Source organism: Cebus imitator, unplaced genomic scaffold (genome assembly GCF_001604975.1).
Source record: "Cebus imitator isolate Cc_AM_T3 unplaced genomic scaffold, Cebus_imitator-1.0 Scaffold367, whole genome shotgun sequence".
NCBI classification, from domain to species: Eukaryota; Metazoa; Chordata; class Mammalia; order Primates; family Cebidae; genus Cebus; species Cebus imitator.
Genome location: NW_016107682.1, coordinates 482,131 through 503,517, shown reverse-complemented (window position 1 = coordinate 503,517; position 21,387 = coordinate 482,131). Strand labels below are relative to the sequence as shown.

At 38.3% G+C, this 21,387-nt stretch overlaps 1 protein-coding gene across 3 annotated transcripts in view; it reads right to left on the bottom strand.

Annotated features, from left to right (window-relative positions):
• The window catches only part of RASSF8 (Ras association domain family member 8), a 109,205-nt gene that overhangs the window by 52,357 nt on the left and 35,461 nt on the right, over window positions 1–21,387 (bottom strand). The window lies entirely within an intron of this gene.

Sequence of the window (21,387 nt, the reverse complement as noted above, 5' to 3'; positions counted from 1 at the left end):
AAACAAACAAAAATGAATGAATTTCCCATGCATTTTAAGGGAAAATCAGCCCTTCCTGCCTCTAAACAGCTCTTCCTGCCTCTAGTTAAACAAACTCTTTAGTTGAAGGTTCTGAGTCTCCAATTTTAGAAATTATGGCTGCTTGACAGGCAAAATACAGGTTAAAAATAAAGATAATTAGTGATTTGGTAACAAATTATAAACTCCAAATGGCCACAAGCACTTGAAAGTAACCATGAGTCAGAGTTAGTGGGGTCTGTGATCATGTGATCAGAGTTATAGAGATGTGCGGCCTTCTGTTCTTAAAGTATGCACAGCTAGGTCCTTATCAATAAGGAAAAAAGAGAAATGGTTAGTATGACAGGTTAGATTATTGGGGAAAAGAGAAATGGTATCACTGAACAAGTAAAGTAAAACTGAAAAAAAAATTATTAATGAGTTATTTCCTTTAATTTCATTTATTTTTCCACAGCACATTCAAATCAGCACTTCTTACAACACAACGATAGAGCTGCTAACTCTAGGTATTCTGTTTTCTTTTCCTAACAACAACACTACAAAAATAAGTAGGTATAATTTCTGTTTCTTTGAAAACTGAGATAAGTAACTTAAAGTATAATCTTACTTAACTTTAAAGACATACACAAAACATAAATAGTTTCCATGGCCTCACACATCAATTTGGATTAAACTTCACCTCAATTGCTTTGCTTGTCAGGTAACCTATCAACGGAAAAATATTTTGACATAAATTATTTCTATTTCTCAGTTCTCTGTTTCCGATTTTAGAGGAGCAAACTGAAGAGAGCATTTTCTAGAAATGTAAACACTAAGCAGTAGGCAGGAATGACAAATTGATTAGTCAGTTTTAGTGGTCTTTGGCTCAAACTTTCCAACCCTGATCTCCGTGACAAAGTACTTCTCAATAATTTTGCAGTAGGTGTAGCATCTTTTATCAAAGGATCAGTAGAGAGCCTAAAATACCTTTTGACCATACACAAAATTATTTTTTTGGGGGATGGGGTCTCATTCTGTTGCCCAGGCTGGAGTGCAGTGGCACGATCTTGGCTCACTGCAGCCTCGACTTCCCAGGCCAAAGTGATCCTCCCACCTCCGTCTCCTAAGTAGCTGGGACTACAAGTGTGTGCCATAATGCCTAATTTTTTTTTTATTATGTTTATTTTTAGAGACAGGGTCTAACTACATTGCCCAGGCTGGTCTCAAACTCCTGGGCTCAAGTGATTCTCCCACCTCGGCCTCCCAAAGTGCTGGGATTATAGGCATGAGCCACCACGCCCAGCCTGTATGGAGTATTTTTTTAATGCTGTTTTCAACTAAAGTAGATGGTAGCTTGTGGTCCCAACTACATGGGAGGCTGAGACAGAAGGACTGCTGTAGTCCAGGAGGTCGAGGCTCCAGTGAGCTATGTTTACATCACTGCAATCCAGCCTGGGCAACAGAGTGAGACCTTATCACCCCACCCCCCAAAAAAAAGAAAGAAAGAAAAGAGGACTCACATGGAAGGAACGTCATGCCCAAGAAAAAACAAATCTGGGTACTAATCATAGGCCTGCGTATTTTAAAAATTCAACTCACATAATTAGCAATGATATAAATAATATATGGATATAGTTATGTTTAGGTGTCACGAGTGATATACTGGTATGAGGCTGAATGGGAATATGATGTCTAATCCTCCCTTTTCAGAAACACAGGAAGCTGTTTATAGCCACTGAAAAAAGGCTAAATAATGACAGTTCACACAACCAACACTCAAATATTCACTGCCAGTTACACTGCTATTTGAGGAAAAAGAGGAAATTTGGTTTTCTCACTTTTTAAACATTAAATGCCTGACAGCTTTTGTTCTATCTGTTAAATTCTTACCATATGCTAGGAGATGTTCTGTTTTGAATGTTCTGTTTTAAATGCAACAATTTATTTTTCATAATAATCTCATAAGGTAGGTATGATTATTGTTTCTGCTTTTCAGAGGAGGAATTCAGCACAGAGTAGTTATAAAACTTGCCCAAGATCACACACCTCATTAGAGGAAAAGCCAAGACTTCAATCCAGGCATTGTGGAACCAGAACTTTAATTAATACTCCACTGCCTAATAAGATAAAGAAAAAGAATATACATTGCACCTAATTGCTTCAAAAAACATTTACCACAGGCCTATTATGTGCCATGCATATGTTATTACATATTATACATATATCATAGATATGATATGCATAAAGTAACAAAGCTTTAAAGACACTAGATTTAAACTGAAGTTCAGTGTCTTAGTCCCTTTGTGCTGATACAGTAAAATACCATACACTGGGTGGCTTACAAACAACACAGATTTTCTTCTCACAGTTCTGGAAGCTGTCAGACTCAGCGTCTAGTGAGGGCCTGCTTTCTGGTGGACAGATGGTGATGGTGCCCTCTAGCTGTCTCCTCCCATGGAGGAAGGGGCAAGACAGCTCCCTGGGGCCTCTTTTATGAAGGCACTAACCCCATTTATGATGGCCCTACTTTCATGACTCCTCATGACCTAATCACCTCCCAAAGGTCACAACTCTTAACACCATCACATTGGTGATTAGGTTTCAATATGAATGGTGGGCGGGGGGAGATGCACAAACATTTCAACCACAGCACTCAGTCTCAATTAATTAATAATGTCAAGTCATAATATTTACTTGACTCAGGTGTTTGTGGGACTGGAGGCAGAGAGGAAGCAAGGCCTAGAAGAGTAATCCACCACTATTAAAAATAATATTGCTCAACAAGAAGAGGAAAGTTCTTTTGGGAAACATCTGGCTAATCTTTTTGGAAAATAGGTTCTGAGGAAATTCTTAAAGAGGCCTGATTATGCAATTCTGGCTACAGTCAGTACCTACTATTTTCAATGGGGATTTCTTTCCATGGACACATGACTGACTCAGTTCTTAGGCATAACTGGGGCTAACACAAACCGAAATAGCCACAGGCCTCATCCCAAAGAAACTGCAATATAAACTTATGTCTCAAGAATTATTTTCCAGATGCTGTAGATGTTCCTGTAAGGGTTCCTTTGGTTTCTAAGGTACAAAGATGGACAATACCTCAGATGGCCTCAGGAGACTGCTCTTTGATCTGCCCTGGGCAGAACCCTGGAATTAACAAGGTGAGTGATATCTAGCACTTTTGGATTCCAAGGAAGGAAAGACATAATAGTATGAGGGCTCTTACAACACTGAAATATGACAAGGGTACTTAGGTGGAGAGGAGCTGTTTTTTTCTGGTCTTGGTGACCAGGATTGCCCTCATTTATCTCCTTTCTATCCCCCAGTTCCCCCTGGCCTACATCTTAGGTATCCAGAAGTCTCTCATGTTGTCCCTTGGTTGTGCAAAGGCACAGAATCAATCATTCCCTGCCCTCTCCTATTGCCAACAATAGAACTGTTCAGCCCAGAAGCATTTCTTTCCTATTCACCACGTCCTCCTCCTATTCCTTAAAGTGCCTAAAGTCAACTAAATACATAGAGTGAGGCTAGGCACTCACACCTGTAATCCCAGCACTTTGGAAGGCTGAGGTAGGTGGATCACAAGGTCAGGAGTTCAAGACCAGTCTGACCAACATGGTGAAATCCTGTCTCTATTAAAAATACAGAAGTTAGCCAGGCACGTGGTGGCACATGCCTGTCATCTCAGCTACTCGGGAGGCTGAGGCAGGAGAATCACTTGAACCCAGGAGGCGGAGGTTGCAGTGAGCAGAGATCGAGCCACTGCACTCCAGCCTGGGCGGCAAAGCAAGACTCTGTCTCAAAAAAAACGGGGGGTGGGAAAGGAAATATCAGATTAAAGTAAAGCACGTTCAGTTAATCTATAGTTGGTAACATGAGAAGAGGTAATTAGGGAAAGACCTTTCCTACTGTTTCTCTTAAACCACAGTGCCCTTCCCAGGGCTAGGGTCATCAGGCAGGTTAGGCAGTTGGGGCATAAATGTATGGAAGTGCCACTCTCATGTGCTGGCGCTGTGCCTGCATGACCCTGAACGATGCCTCTTTCTACTTTGTGCCCTCCTGCATGACTCACTTGCTTTCTTCTACAGGCTCTGTGCCATCTTGGTAAAGATGGTCTTAGGGGACAAGAAGGAAAAACTTCAGCTGCTGTCAAGCCATTGCTTACAAAGAAGAACCCATTGGTTCTATCTTTCCTTCTAGTTTATCACTAATTTCTAATTTAATTTCTGACTTAAAGCCCAAACTCTTTGCTGGTGTCTGACCAACTCTCCCACAGAAAGAGGAACAAATGTTGGACAGTAAGGGAGCCTTCTGGCCCCAAGGCCCCAGAAAGGATTAGGCATCTGTTAGTCATTCCAGGGCCATGGCACACAGCGGGCCTGGGCGCCGGTACTACTGCAGACACAGGACCCTGTGGGCATCAGGAATCCACCCACTTGCCCTCACTCCAGGACCAACACTCTCTCCATCAGTTTTTCTTTTGGATCAAAGAATAAGTAAGTGGATATTTTACCCATCTTAAACAAAACACCCCTCTTCTGATCCCTTTCCTCCCACTGATTATCTTCTTTTGCAGCAGAACTCCTTTCAAGAATTGTCTACACTCGCTTTCATTTTCTCACCTTCCATTCTCTATCAAGTTCATTCCTGCCAGGCTTTGGCCCCCACCATCCACCCAAACTACTGTTATTGAGATCACCAATCACCTTGCCAAATGCAAGGGTCAGTTTGTCACTCCTTTCTCCTGATCTACTTTCTTCACTCCCTTCCAGGACACAGCACTTTCTCGGTTTTCTCCTGTTTCACTAGGGTGCCTTCTCAGTCTCCTCTGCTCTAGGAATTTTTAATGTTTGAGTATCCCAGGTCTCAATTATTAGTCCTCTCCTTTTCTCTATTTCTATCCACTCCCTTGGTGATCTTGTACAATCTCATAACTTGGAAGTACCATATGCTTGACAAATCTCTATTTACATTTTTCTAGGTCAGACTCCTCCCTCACATCCAGATGCCTACTCAACATTGTCAATGCAACATCCACTAGCATCTCAGAATGAGCAAGTCTAAAGAACTCTTAATCTCAGTCCCCTAACCTGTGGTACCCACACCTTCTCATCTCAGTTCAAAACAACTAGAGTGCAACCCTTTAGTTGGTCAGGCCAAACGCATACAGTTATCCTTGACACCTCTCTCTCACAGCCCATATCCAATCTGTCAGGAAATTCTGTTGGCTCTACCTCTATCCACCCTAGTATTATCTTTTGGGAGTTACTGCAACAGCTTCCTAACAGGTCTTTCTGCTTCTACCCTTGTGCTACCCCCTCCCCCACATAGTCTAATTTCAATAAAGAAGCCAGAAAGAAAAGAAAAATGCTACAAGTGGCATTGCTGCCTGCAACATGGTTTTCCAAATTGGGGAACAACTCTTGTTCAAGTTCTGAATAAAAGACAATTTTTGCCTAATTTATATAATAGTTATATTACTAGAAAATTCATTACTATTAAGTCTATCCAGAAATACTTTGTGTATACATGGAAAAATTATGTTCAGTTGTGCATTTCTCATTAGGAAAGCAAAGTGGCTCATTTGAAAGTCATTATGTGGAACAGTACGGTGCACTATCGGATGCCCAGCATCTCTGCCACCACCCATCCACTAAATGCCAGTAACAGCCTTCCAATGATTGCGACAACCAAAAATTCCCTCACAAATTTCCCAAACACCCCTGATGGCAGAATCATTCCTGCTTAGAAACACTACTCTAGAAATAAGGTCTATGCTTCTGCAGGTATAGCTTTATTCTATGGCTTGGTCATAAGAAGTGTTAACAACATATTGAAAAGCACAAAATTCCATCTTGAGTGTGGAATTAAAATTTATTCAAGAATATCCTCATATATCCTTGGTTCTCAGCCCAGATAGTCCCTTATCCTAACACGTCAGTGAGCTTGGATTTCTTGTGAGAAAAGGATGGTGTTATGATAGCCGGCAGCTAAGCATCACATTACTTGAAACTTGGGAATGCTGCTATAGAAATCCATTTTGTGGTAGGAAAAAAGATGGGGAACTACCAGTGTGCAAGAAAAAAACACTGGGCTGACTTGGAAGTCAAAAGATCTGGGTTGTAATTCAGGCTCTGTGAATATACAGATATATGTGCTCATTCGACAGAGCTTTATCTACTGGCTATGCACCAAGACCACCAAGATGAATAAAAGAGTGACTTGACCTAGAAAAGAAGGCTACAGGGAACATGTCAGTCTCCAACAGTGTGTCTTGGTTTCTTCAACCTCAAATCTGAATCTCCAAAGTACCTTCCAAGTAAAAAACAAAATTAAGATTCTATGTAGATGCTTGCAATATGCCTTAGTACAGCATACGGAAAACACGAACAGAAGCAGACACTATGGTACCAGACAGCTGACTTCAAGCCACCTATATGACATTATTTTATGTTCAAATGAGAACAGAAATATTACTATATGAAATTACTATGTTATTAATGTAAAAATCACTGTATTTCTACTTCTTAAGATTGAGAATATACACTCAAATGATTCTTTGGAGCAAAATGGAATAGAAATGACAGTATCAGCCTGCTTTTCTGAAGGCATTATTTGTTGCACCCAAAATAGTATGATCTTTAATCACTGTATCCCTTACACAATTCCCACTCCAACAAGGCAAATTTGCAAAGAATTTACACAGTAAAATTGTTTAGTAGCTACAGCAGCTCACAGGAGAACATGCTAAAGGGAATGGAACAATATTACATCAACTGGCTAGAAATGGTATAGCTTTTAATATTATCTATCTGTATCTAACATTTAAGTGAGAACATTTTAATGTAATACCCTTTGAAGAATGAGGATGTATTAAATATTTAATTTCTTGAGATGATAAAGAAATGATCAGGAATTTAAAAATGTAAATTTTTCTACTTACAGAGATGTGAGGTTTAGGTTACTCCAAACTGTTAATACTTCTGCTTATCCTCCAACTAGAGCTTCATGTACTTGTATAAATAATTTTGATCCTTTCAATTACCATATGGCCCAGTGCCACTAAGAGGATGTTTCTATTAAACTAGAACAAGAATGCTGCTTTTAAGTCAGCCGTCCCCTGGCCACACTTGGCTGTACTTGCTTTTTCCCAAACACACTTATGCCCCTGTGCCTTTCTGGGCTTTACAGAGGCCACTTCCTGTGAGAGTAAGCCTCTCTAAAAAACCTACTCACCTTTACAAACTCAGCTATACTGACATCAAAGAAGCAGCCCTCCTTCATCTCTGCACAGTTGAAGGAGCTCCTTACGTGTTTCCATTCTGCTCTTGCACTACATATAACATGACTATTAATTACCTGCCTGTCCTTCCAGTAGATGCTGTAAGCCTCAAGTCTAGGTAATACCAGGTTTGAGTAAGGATTTGCTACTGAAGAGAACAACTTTGAAAGATAATGGTGAAAAAGCTTTGTTCCTTTTACAAAAGATCCAAATTTTGAGGCCTATTACTTCCTCCAGTCTAATGTTATGCTGAAATTTGATCCCCAGTGTGGCAGAGTTGGGAGGTGTAGCCTAGTGGGAGGTGTCACGGTCATGGGGGCAGAGTCTTCATGAATAGATAAATGCCCTCCCCTGATGGTGAGTAAGTTCTCACTGTTAGCTCTGCCAGAGCTGGTTGCTGAAAAGAGCCTGGCACCTCCTCCCTCCCGCCAACCCCTCACTCATCAACCCCCACAGCACATGCTGGCTTGCCTGCACTTTCCACCATGAGTGGAAGCAGCCTGAGGCCCTCACCAGATGCCCTCACCAGATGCCCAATCTTGAACTTTTTGAGACATCAGAATTGTGAGCTAAATAAACCTTTTTTCTTTACAAACTACCTAGTCTCAGGTATTCCTTTACAGCAACACAAAATGAACTAAGTATTGTTAAACTCCATTTAATAAGTAAGAACTAAAGCTCAGAAAGGTGAATGTGACCTCATTTTGTCCCATCTTCCACTATTCCCACACTGTCCCACTCAATGGACAAGGGCTCTTGCTCTCTGAGCGCACACTGAGTCAGAAACGAGGCGTGTATCTAGGGTGACTGTGGGTCCTGGCTGGAACGGAAACAGTTTAAACTGTTATTCTGGTGTAACCATCAACAGTGTCCTGGTTCACTCTCCAAAGAGTGGTTTAAACAACTGCCCGTAAGTATAAAAGACTGAAAGTCCACTTATACAGACAACTTATATGTAGTCTATGCCTTGAACAAAACGAGCATTTGGGAAAAACAGTACTATTTAAATAAAAAGGATGAGAGTTATCATTCACTGAATTGTTTATATGCTAAGTCCCTTACATATATAATTTAATCTTCAAACATCCAATAAAGCAGGTATCATTATATCCAATATTCAAGTAAGGAGACTGGAGGTCTTAGAGACCTAAAAGAGATCTTAGAGAAACCAAGTCCTCCAGGGCACACAACTAATTAGCATGAGAAGCTGACTTGCACCCAGATTAATCATTCCAGAGGATACCTGGCAATTTCTGAAACTACAGAACACAGACACAGTTCCTTGAGACATCCTGAAAGGAAGAAGAAAAAGATGAAAGATAAGGATGAAGTCAGGGACCAGGAAGAAATCAAGGCTGCGTGTGTGTGTATGTGCGCATGTGTGTGTGCGTGCGTGCACATATGTACCCACATTTGTCTTAATAGAAACCAATGAAAGAAAAAAGTTTTAACATTTAAAGCTTTAAAGGGCAAAATCGAAGACCATACATTGAAATAGGTGACAAAAGCAAATGAAAAACTATTCAACTGATACAGAACTCTGGTCTTAGGAAGACCACTGGGAAACTGTCACAAGTATTTTGAAACTGGAGGTTCAAGACAAGTTTCCCTACAATTTCGAAGGAGCAAGTATAGCCTAGCTGAAATCTGGGAGAAAGTAAAAGAAAGTAGGTGAGAGAGAGTCAGGGCATTAGTTGATATAATACGGTATTATGTGGCAATAAAAGCTGTATTTTTCCCATCTGATATGAACCTTAATATGGTGAGACTACATGTTCCTCAAAGGCAGAAACAATGGATTTCATCCTATTCCAATATAACTTTCACAAAGCTCACTTCAGATAAAAGAAATTGCCTTTACAAAATTATTTTAGTAGAGCTTAAAAAAAAAGATTTTATGTTCTAACCTTGTCTTATTTTTATATATTTCTCTACTGCATTCAGGTCGATATAGGCACAGTCTCAATATCCAGGTATTAAAACCAGTTCATAGAGAATGACTTGACTAAGATGATAGTCACCAGTACAACGAAGAGTAGAATCAGTTGCACTCTCACACCTATCAGGTAATTATATACTGACCCCATTTTTACAAACTCAGACAAATGAAAGAATGCAAGTCAAAAATAAATGGTCACCAAACTCTCACCAATTCAACCTGCAATCTAATAATCTTATCTGCCTTTAAGATTATTCTGGCAATTAAAGAAATCAATCTGTAAAACAAAATAAAAACCTAGCATAAAGCACACACACACAATATCCGTAAAAATTTAAAAAGATATAAATACACACCTTATATGTACACATTTCCTTTTTCTGCAGAGAAACCCAAGAAATTGCTAATACTGATTACCTTTAGATAGAGGAAAAACAATGAGAAAGGAGGAAATCTTATTTTTCATTTCATAACTTCCATTTTTTTTTTTTTTTCACTTTTTGTAGAGACAGGGTCTCCCTTTGTTGCCCATACTGGCCTCAAACCCAGGTGATCCTGCTGTTTTGGCCTCCCAAAGTGCTGGGATTATAAGCATGAGCCACCTCATTTTATACCTTTCATTTATTGTATTACTTTTTCAATGAACAATTTAAATATACAATGAATAGTACTTTGATTTTGCTAAAAACCTATTTTCCAGAGCTTCAGAAAAATAAAAGGTACCAGACATGTCATGTCAGAAGAGCAATTTTCTTCAGTAATCCATCCTTGCCTTTTAAGGAGGGAATTAAAGCTGAAAACTTTTTCAATAATATAAAATCAAATTTTATTTGAACTTAAAAGTGGTTCATTTGTCATTAACTACAACTCTTTCAAAAGCAGACCAGGATGCCCCTTGTTGCTGGGAATTGTCTGATCATGTTCCCTGGGTGACCTGTGTCTCATGATAAGACAGGTCCAAGGCTGCGCCATAGCAATACAGTCTGACCTTTCCAGAATCTTGAGTGCCACAGAGACCAAAGTTAATCCTAGTCACGAAAGGGTTGTGGAAGCCCACAAATTCATATATACTGCTAGAAAGAAAAAAAGTCCACCATAAGAACTGTGTTCAGGAAGAACAGCACAAAAACAAAGTAGTACTTAGTCTTCAAAGGCACAGTATCTCACCCAGGGCAATTTTCCCAACTGCTAATCAAAACAATAGTATCCAGGGGGAGGAGGTGGAGGAGCAAATAACAAATCAAAATGGCTGTGGAATTAAAATAGCTGTCCTAATTATCCCATTTAAGACTTGAGTAAATTTGATTCAATGTCACTGACAATCAGTATTTGAACATTTAAACTGCAGTGGCACGGGATACGATAAGCATGCGGGAAGGGGATGAGATTTAAGCGTAGGGACTGTCATGGTTTGAATGTGTGCTCCCCACAAAACTCATGTTGAAATTTAATTCTCATTGTAAAAGTATTAAGAGGTGGGACCTTTCAGAGGTGATTAGGCTGTGAAGCTCTGTCTTCATGAATAATCACATTATCTTGGGAGCGGGTTCATTATAAGAGAGTGAGTTTGATCCTCTCTTTGTCTTCCCCTCTCCCCCAACCCCTTCCTCTCTTACCCTCTCCCCCTCACTGTTTACCATGTAATAACACAACAAAAAGGCCCTCACCAGATGCCAGCATTTTGCTGTTGGTCTTCCCAGCCTCCAGTGAATTTCTGTTCATTAGGTATTCTGTTATAGCAACACAAAATACAGCTGACCCTTGAACAATACAGGTTTGAACTGTGCAGGCCCACCTATACATGGATTTTCTTCAGCCTCTGCCAACCCCGAGAAAGCGAGACAAAGCACTCCTCTTCCTCCTACTCCTCTTCCTCAACCTATTCAACATGAAGACCTTTCTGATGATTCATTTCCACTTACTGTATAGTAAATATGTTTTCCTTATGATTTTCTCAAACTATCTTTTCTCTAACTTACTTTGTTGTACGAATACACTATATAATATATAAAACATACAAAATATGTGTTAATTGACTGAGTATGTTATTGGTAAGCCTTTTGGTCAACAACAGCAGTTAAATTCTGGGGTAGTCAAGAGTTATATGCAGAATTTTGAATGCACAGGAGACTGGCGCTCCCTAACCCTTATGTTGTTCAAGGGTCAACTGCAGACTAAGACAGGAACACACTGTTCTTTCTCATTCCCAGAGATGCTGATCACTGCACCTCCAGGAAGCATGGTACTGATAATCCAGGCATACATCTCAGTCAAATCATTCATTAATAATAGTGCAGAAGTTCAGTATATTCAGCCCTGCCTAGAAACTGTGATATGCCCCTTGTTATTCAATTCTGTGTACAGTCCAGTCTCAAGAAGTTTTGTTTTGTGTGTGTGTGTTTGAGACAGGGTCTCCTTCTGTCAACCAGGCTGGAGGGCAGTGGCACAATCACAGCTCACTGCAGCCTTGACCTCCCAGGCTCAAGCAATCCTTTCACCTCAGCCTCCCCAGTAGCTGAGACTATAGGCATATGCCACCACACCTGGCTAATTTTTGTATTTTATGTAGAGGTAGGGTTTCACCATGTTGCTCAGGCTGGCCTCAAACTCCTGGGCTCAAGTGATCCTCCCACCTCAGCCTCCTAAAATGTTGGGATTACAGGCATGAGGCACTACACCTGGTTCCTCAATACATTTATCCTTATGGTAAGTGTATTTTTTACTGTAAATACATATGTATTTTAAAAGGCATATAATGAAATCATAGACAACAGGTCAACCTTAGACTTTAAAAAATATAACCTATATTAAATTTTCTGATTATTAATATAGTACATACTTGATTTACATAATCTATGTTTTAAATGAACACAGCAATTATTTTCCTGTAGTTTTGCCACTTGGAGAAAAATCATCATTAACACTTTACTGTGTTTCCACCCAGGATTTTATTCCCCCATCTAGTTTTTTTTTCTAAAGGTTATATTATGTCCTGATATTGTCACTTTCCAGGTTATCACTTTTTTTTTTTTTAAAGAAAAGCAAGCAGATACTTCAGATTATCATTATTCCATTTCATTAAAGAGTTAAAAAAATCTATAGATAGGTAAACTCTTTTAGTGGCTGCATAATAATTTGCCTTCTAGTTGTACTATATGAGCATTCTTATCTTACTTCTCTCACTGCCAGAATTAGGAATGACAAAAGTCTTCAATACCCCTGATGAACAGATGCAAAAGTCCTCAACAAAACATGTGCCAACTGAACTCAATAGCACATCAAAAAGATGATCCATCACAATCAAATGGGTTTTATACCAGGCATGCAAGGATGGTTCAACATAAGCAAATAAATGTGACACATCACCAAAGCAGAATCAAGGATGAAAACCATATGATCATCTCAATAGACAGAAACAGCCTTTGATAAAATTCAATATCCCTTCATGATAAAAACACTCAACAAACTAGGCAAAGATGGAACATAACTCAAAATAATAAAGGTCATATACTATAAACCCACAACTAACATCATACTAAATGAGGAAAATGGAAAGCATTTCCTCCAAGAAGTGGAACAAGACAAGGTTTCACCACTCCTATTCAACACAGTACTGGAGGTCCCAGCCAGAGAAATAAGGCAAGAGAAAGAAATAAAGGATATCCAAAGGTGTGCATGGTGGCTCACGCCTGTAATCCCAGCACTTTGGGAAGCCAAGGCTGGTGGATTGCTTGAGCTCAAGAGTTTGAGACTAGCTGGGTAACATGGTAGAACCTTATCTCTGCAAAAAATACAAAAATTAGCCAGGTGTGGTGGCATACCCTCGTGGTCCCAGCTACTCAGGAGGCTGAGGCAGGAGGACTGCTTGAGCCCCGGAGGTCAAGGCTGCAATAAGCTTTAAGTGTGTCACTGCACTGTAGCCTGGCTGATAGAGCAAGGCCCTGTCTCAAAAAATATGAGGGCCAAATTAAAAAATTAAAAAATAGGAAGTCAATTTATTTTTATTCGCCGATCTGATCTATATCTAGAAAAACCTAAAGACTCCACCAAAAACCTCTTAGATTTGATAAATGAATTCATAAAGTTACAGATACAAAATCAATGTACAAAATCCAAGAGTGTTTCTACACATCAACAATGATAGAGCTGAGGAAGAAATCAAGGCAAATCCCATTTACTATAGCTACCAAGAAAACAAAATACATAGAAATAAATGTAACTGAGTTGATGAAAGCTCTCTATTAGGAAAACCATAAAAATTGAGGATGGCCCAAACAAAAACATCTTATGCTCATGTATGAGAATAATTAATATTACTAAAATGATCATACTGCCCAAAGCAATCTACAGAGTCAATGCAATCCCTATAAAAATACCAACATAATTTTTCACAGAACTAGAGAAAACAATCCTAAAACTCATATGCAACCAAGAAAGAGCTTAAATAGCCAAAGCAATCCTCAGTAAAAATAACAAAGCTGAAGGTAGCACATCGCCTGACTTCAAAATATACTATAAGACTATAGTAACCAAAACAGCATAGTACTGGTATAAAACCACACACAGATCAATGGAACAGAACAGAGAACCCAGAAGTAAAGCCACATATTTGTACCCAACTAATCTTTGACAAAGCCAACAAGGACATACACAGGGCAAGATACCCTCTTCAATATATGGTGCTAGGAAATTAAATAGTCAAATGTAGATGAATGAAACTGGACCCCTATCTGTCACCATATATACAAATCAACTCTAGCTGAATGAGTTACGTTTATGTATAGGTTATTTATATGTGTGTCATAGATATGTTTTTGAATCTTCAATATTATAATGTGCTAAATATATTTCTTTGTTAAGTATTAAAACTGAACAAATCTTTAAGCCTACATTGGTGTGTATTCTCTCTTAAAAGGTCCACTAAGGGCCACAAGCAAATTGTTTTAATTAAGTACTGATTTTTTTTTTCTGACTTGAAATATTTTTTTACATAACACAGGTATTAACTCTATTTGGGTTTTTTGTTTGTTTGTTGAGGAGTTTTGCTCTTTTACCCAGGCTGGAGTGCAGTGGCATAATCTCTGCTCACTGTTACCTCCACTCCCTAGGTTCAAGTGATTCTCCTGCCTCAGCTTCCTAAGTAGCTGGGATTATAGGTGCCCGCCACCACACCCAACTAATATTGTATTTTTAGTAGAGACAGGATTTTGTCACGTTGGCCAGGCTGGTCTCAAACTCCTGACCTCAGGTGATCCGCCCAACTTGGTCTCCTAAAGTGCTAAGATTACAGGTGTGAGCAACTGTACCCAGCCAACTCTATTTGTTATATATTGTAATTAAATAATACAATGTCATACAGGCATGTACTGCCTAATAATGTTTTAGTCAATGATGTACCATATATACTCCTGTTAGATTACACTGGATCTGAAAAATTCCTATTGCATAGTGACAGTGTAGCCATCATAACATTGTAGTACAATGCATTCATTACTCAAGTGTCAGTGGTAATGCTGGTGTAAGCAAACTCCTTGCACTGCCAGTCTTAGAAAAGTACAGCACTTATAATTATTTACAATACATAATATTTGACAATGATAATAAATGACTATGTTATCAGTTTGTGTAGTTACTATACTTTGTATCTGTACTTTAGAGGGTATTCCTACTTATTTTTTTTAAAAAAGTTAACTGTAAAGCAGCCTGAGGCAGGTCCTTCAGGAGGCATTCCAGAAGGCATTTTATTGCCCCTGAAGACCTTCCAGCATGACAAGACGTGGAGGTGAAAAGTGATTTTGGTAATCTTGACCCTGTGTAGGTGTAGGCTAAAATGTGTGTTTGTGTCTTAATTTTTAACAAAAAATTTTGAACACAAATAATTTTAAAAATAGAAAAAACTTTATAGAATAGAAATATAAATAAAACATATTTGCACAGCTGTACAATGTATTTGTATTTTAAGCTAAGTTTTATTACAAAAGAATCAAAATATTAAAATCTAAAACTTCATAAAGTAAAAAGATTATAAAGTGAGCTACGATTAATTTCATATTGAAGTACAAAAATTATTAACAGTCTGGGCACAGTGGCTAAAGATTTTTCATTTTTAAAAATTAAAAATAGGCCTGTAATCCCAGCTCTTTGGGAGGCTGAGGTGGTAGACTGCTTGAGCCCAGGAATTCAATACCAGCTGGGCAACATAGTAAGACCTTGTCTCTACCAAAAAAACTTAAAAATTAGCTGGGTATGGTAGCATGCACTTTAAAAAAATTAAAAATTAGCTGGGTGTGGTGAAATGAACTTGTAGTCCCAGATACTCGATAAGCAAAGCGGGAGGGGCACTTGAGCCCAGGAAGTCCAAGCTGCAGTGAGCTGTGATAATGCCACTGCACTCCAGCCTGGGTGACAAAAACTCTAGTCTAAAAAAAAAACAAAAGGTAAACTTTTAAAGTAAAATTTAAAATAAATGTGCAGCTTAAGTGCACAGTGTTTATAAAGGCTACAGTAGAGTGCAGTAATCTCCTAGGCCCTAACAGTCACAAAACTCTCTCACTGACTCACCCAGAGCAACTTACACACCTGCAAGCTCCATTAAAAATATTGTATAAAAGTGGTACACCTGCATGGGGTAATACCCGCTTTTATGCAGTATTTTTACCCTACTTTTCTATGTTTAGATACACAAATACCTACCACTGTATTACAATGGCGTACAGTATTCAGTACAGTCACATGCTGTACAGCTTTGGAGCCATGGGCCATCACATACAGCTTGGGTGTGTAGGAGGCTATATCATCTAGGTTTGTAGAAGTATACTCTGTAATGGTCACATCTCAACAACAAGCACTTAAAGGCACATTTCTCAACATGAATTCCTGTTAAGTGACAGACGATTGTACATTACCAATGTAATATTATAATGTGATTATATGCTATGTAAAGAAAAAAATTTGAATGCGACTTGAATATTTTCCCCAGATGTCTACCTTTTTATGATCTGATATAAGCAAAATTAAATTATTTTAATTTTTAACATCATTACACATACGAATTATTCAGTAATTTTAACCTTTGTTTCTGTTTTAATACATTCTTTCTCCCAAACCCAAGACCAGATATTCGAATACACTCTTTTCTGATAAATGTATTCTATATTTACATTCATTATTTGCAGTGGCACCTTTATCAATACAACGTTCTTCTGTACTTTCCATTCTGCTCCAAGTATTTGCCTATTTTATTAACATCACACAACTTTCAAATTAATATATAGCATTACAACTCTCCATTATTCTTCTTTACTGTATAAACATTTATTGGCTCTTGTTTATTCTATAAAAATGTAAAATAATTCAAAATCACTGATATGTGAGAAATTCCTGAGATTTTGATTGGAATTATATTAAACTTACAAATCAATATAAAATATTAGAAGTAACTAAAGAATTGTCTTTGTATCCAGAAACAGAGTCTCGTCATCATCCTCAGAGCAAAGTTTACTAACTTCCTTTCTACAGGCGATTCGCATTTCTTACCAAGTTTAATCCCTAGCATATATCTTGCTGCTACTATCAATGGGCTTTTTTCTCTATTTTTAAACTGGTTATTATTACTATACGCAAAAGATCATGATATTTACATGATTTATAGTGGAATCCTACCAAATTCCATTTTAGTTTATTATCCTGGGAACCTTCTATTATCTACAAATAATTTTTATTTTCCCTTTCAATGGTTCTCTGTCTCTGTCACCCAGCGGGGAGTGCAGTGGTGTGATCCTCCCACCTCAGCCTCCCGAGTAGCTGGAACTACAGGTTGCAATACTGTGCCCACTAATTTTTAAAAAATTTTTTGTAGAAATGAGGTCTTGAACTCCTAAACTCAAGTGATTCTCCTCCCTCGGCCTCCCAAAATGCTGGAATTACAGGTATGAGCCACCATTCCTGGCCCATCAGTGTTATTTTAGACAGTACTGATAACAGCAACTATGTTGCTAATTTTAATAAAATTTTAGATCAAATTCACCATTTTCGTATCTTGGCTGCTGACAGCTTGACCTCAATGTTGTTTACAAAATTATAGATACTTCCCATAAAATGTTAACAGTAAATAACTCTAAATATTGAGAGAAGCGATGTTATTTTCCTTCACATTTTCCCAGTAAACACATTTCTGATTTTTTTTATTAGTTAGACTAGCCATGAACTCTCCCTATTTATTTTCCAAGTTTCCTTAAATGAATAGACACACATCGTGCTCATATACATTCATCCTTTTCACTTTATTTCTCCTAGTGTTCTTTGTTTCAGAATTTTTAACTTCAAATAATTTTGATTAGCAGTCAATATCTTGCAGAAGGAAAGAGAATCAAACCTTAAAAAAAGCTTTCTCTTCAGAAACAACATTCTATAGTGAAATATAGGATATCTAAAAATGATGTCTGGATACACACTTCTCAAAGTAAGCTTACTTCACTAATAAAAATGATGTCTCATCCTTTTTACTAAAATACATTTTTACCCAATTAAGACTGCAGTATGAGACGCCATAAAATAAAAATATTAGCAAACTGATAATAGGGAAGTCATAACATTCTCAAGTCAGAGCTCTATGAAAACCAAATTCCAATATTCTTAATATTAGACTTGCACGTTAACCAATGAATACGGCAATTTCTTCAATCCTTATCAAATCCTGTTTCTTTCGCATTTCATTAAGTAAGCATCACACCAAACCTATCTCAAAATCTGAAATAACTGGTTTGTGATACATTATCAGAAAATGTCAATCTCAAATATAAACAGCTGAACTTTTCATTTTTATTCTACTAGGGAAGTTTCAAAGTGCTGAAACATGCAAACCGTTACTCATCTTCTAAAAACAGAAATAAAATAATTAGATCACAATGGATGGCTCCTTTCTTGGCCAAAAAAAGGACAATGAATGCAACTGGAATGTTTATTGTCACTGAAATTCTTCAGGCCTGGATTCCAAGTATGCGTCCTGATGCAGGTTACTATGACAACTTAAAGAAAATTTGTCCCCCTCGTACCAAGTAGTTTTCTCTGCGAGATCATTTCAAGCCTTCTAAAACTTACATGCACATATTATCTGTAACAACAATGAACAACTCATTACAAGTTTTATTCAAAAATGCCCCATCTAAACCCGTACAAACGGGTGTAAGCATATAAAAATAATTCCATTAAACCTACACGGGATAGAAAAAATAACCTGAAAACACACACACACTCACACATACACACACCCTTTAAAATATAAAACATTGAGAGTATTTTTAAACTACTTTCCATTACCAGAGGCACAGTACATTACTACCATATGTTTCATTCCAGAAACTATGGAAAATTACTGGCAGTTTTGAACTATTACAGAACTAAGCCCTGTTTATCATTATTTTCCCCTCACTAACACATTTTATGGGAAGGTACCAGAAAGAGGAAATAAGGGAAGACTGTAGTCCTATCTAGAACAGAAAGAGAAGCAAATAAATAATCTGTAAAATTTATTGTTTTACCCAATCTGTCTATTTACACAAAATATGAGCTTTAAAGCTTCTTTTCACACAGCCTAACAAAGGTGTCTTGTGATAAACTTGTGAATTATTCTCTAACATCACATGCTCTAAAAGAAAAACGGCTCAAGAGAAACAGCATCATTATGGAAAAAATGTGATTTAGTAGATATGCTGATTGCAAGAAATTAATTTTTTTTTTTTTTTTGAGATGGATTCTTGCTCTGTCACCCAGGCTGGAGTGCAGTGGCGCGATCTCACCTCCTCCTCCCAGGTTCAAGTGATTCTCCTGCCTCAGCCTCCTGAGTAGCTGGGACTACAAGCACATACCACCACGCCTGACTAATTTTCATATTTTAGTTGAGACATGGTTTCACCATGTTGGCCAGGCTGGTCTCAAACTCCTGACCTCATGATCCATCCACCTTGGCCTCCCAAAGCACTGGGATTACAGGTGTAAGCCACTGGGCCCAGCCAATAAATTAAAATTTTTAAGTAGCTCCATGAAAAAAAATTAAGACTGGCTGGGCGCGGTGGCTCACGCCTGTAATCCCAGTACTTTGGGAGGCCGAGGCGGGTGGATCACGAGGTCAAGAGATCGAGACCATCCTGGTCAACATGGTGAAACCCCGTCTCTACTAAAAATACAAAAAATCAGCTGGGCATGGTGGCACATGCCTGTAATCCCAGCTACTCAGGAGGCTGAGGCAGGAGAATTGCCTGAACCCAGGATGCGGAGGTTGCGGTGAGCCGAGATTGCGCCGAGCCGAGATTGCGCCATTGCACTCCAGCCTGGGTAACGAGTGAAACTCCGTCTCAAAAAAAAAAAAAAAAAAAAAAATTAAGACAGTTTTACAGTGTAGCAATACCAAGACTTCAAAGCTGGTTTTGCTGCCCATCAAAGTTAACATGACTGAAATTGGATGTTTCATTCAGAAAGGTTTAGGGAAGTCCCTCTGCTGTAAACTGGGTTCAGTCGTCAACATAGGCAAATACATTTTCTAAGTTTCAGGTATAGATATACCTCAGTGCTAGGCAGGCCCTTCATTTATTTAAAACATTTTAAAATAACACTTCATTCAAAAAAGGGAAACAAAGCAATAAGCTAAAGAAGTCTCTTAGCACTGTAAGTCAAAGATCAAAGGCTGCTGATCTGGGGAATATTGAATGTTTGAAAAGAAACTGCAGGCCGGGCGCGGTGGCTCAAGCCTGTAATCCCAGCACTGTGGGAAGCCGAGGAGGGTGGATCACGAGGTCAAGAGATCGAGACCATCCTGGTCAACATGGTGAAACCCCGTCTCTACTAAAAATACAAAAAATTAGCTGGGCATGGTGGCACGTGCCTGTAATCCCAGCTACTCAGGAGGCTGGGGCAGGAGAATTGCCTGAACCCGGGAGGCGGAGGTTGCGGTGAGCACAAAACGCGCCATTAAACAACAACATGGGATAAAAAAAAAAAAAAAAGAAAAGAAACTGCAAAAAAATAAAAACTCTTCAGCAGCAAACTCCAGGCAACTCATACAACCCCACCTGTATTAGCGGATAACGACTAATGATCCAGAAAAACAAAATAACTAAAATGTTCAAACCCAAATACACAAAATCCCCAAACATTAACCCTGAACCACAGTTCCTCTTAGTATAACTTACTCATAGATCCTCCTTAATAAAAAACAATTAATGTATAAAAGAAAGCTTTATAGCATAGCTTCATCAGTAATGGTGGCCAAAAGTAAAATTTAAGTGACCATCAGAGAGAACTTTAGTCAGCTGTATTACCTAGCACATTTTTTTTTCTTATGCTTTTCTTTTTTAGACCATATTACAAATGGCAGTACCTTAAAAATAGGGTCTAAAAAAGGCCTTTTTGGCTCTCACATGGATATAACAAAATTGCCTTATAAGAATCAGGCTATCTTTTTACTTTCAACATCCGTGGCCTTCTAGTCATAGTTTTTGCTAATGCTGCAAGCAACATAGCAGGGTCTACAAAAGAGCAACTGAACCGGTGAGGATATGGATTTGTGGTTTTAGCAGTCCAGCCTCTTCATACAATCTAGGAATTATTAAAAGGCTGTAAAGTTAAAGTTTTTTATTTCGGGGGAAATCAGTTTATGTGAGTCCTTTGAGATCCATAATCTAGTTTAAAATGCACGCACATAACGTTTGGAAATGAGAGATTAAGGAATTTATGAGACATCAGGCTGGCTGGGGCCCTTACAGAGTTTATTCACCTGTAGAGTGTGAACAATTTATGCATAAGTGATTTAACTACTACAAACAAGGTCAAATTATTTTCCCTCCTGGGACCAATAAGTCATTTAAATACTCAAGAGACAAAAGATGACATACAGCAAGCATTCTAAAACTGAGATGTAATTTAGCTGCATATTCTGACCTAAGGAGATTTTTGTGTCCCCCCCTTGACTTAATGAAGCAATAACAGACATTATTAAAGAAACAGAAACACAAGCTATAGGATTTTTCAGACTTATCAAGATTATTATAGAGAAAAGTCTGAAAAACTAGTTAGCCATCAAGATTTTCTAACTTTTCACTATTAGAATTACTTCTCTGCTTTAAAAGAGGCTGCCAATTTATAGCATTAGAATTGTGCTCAGAAAGCCCAAGAG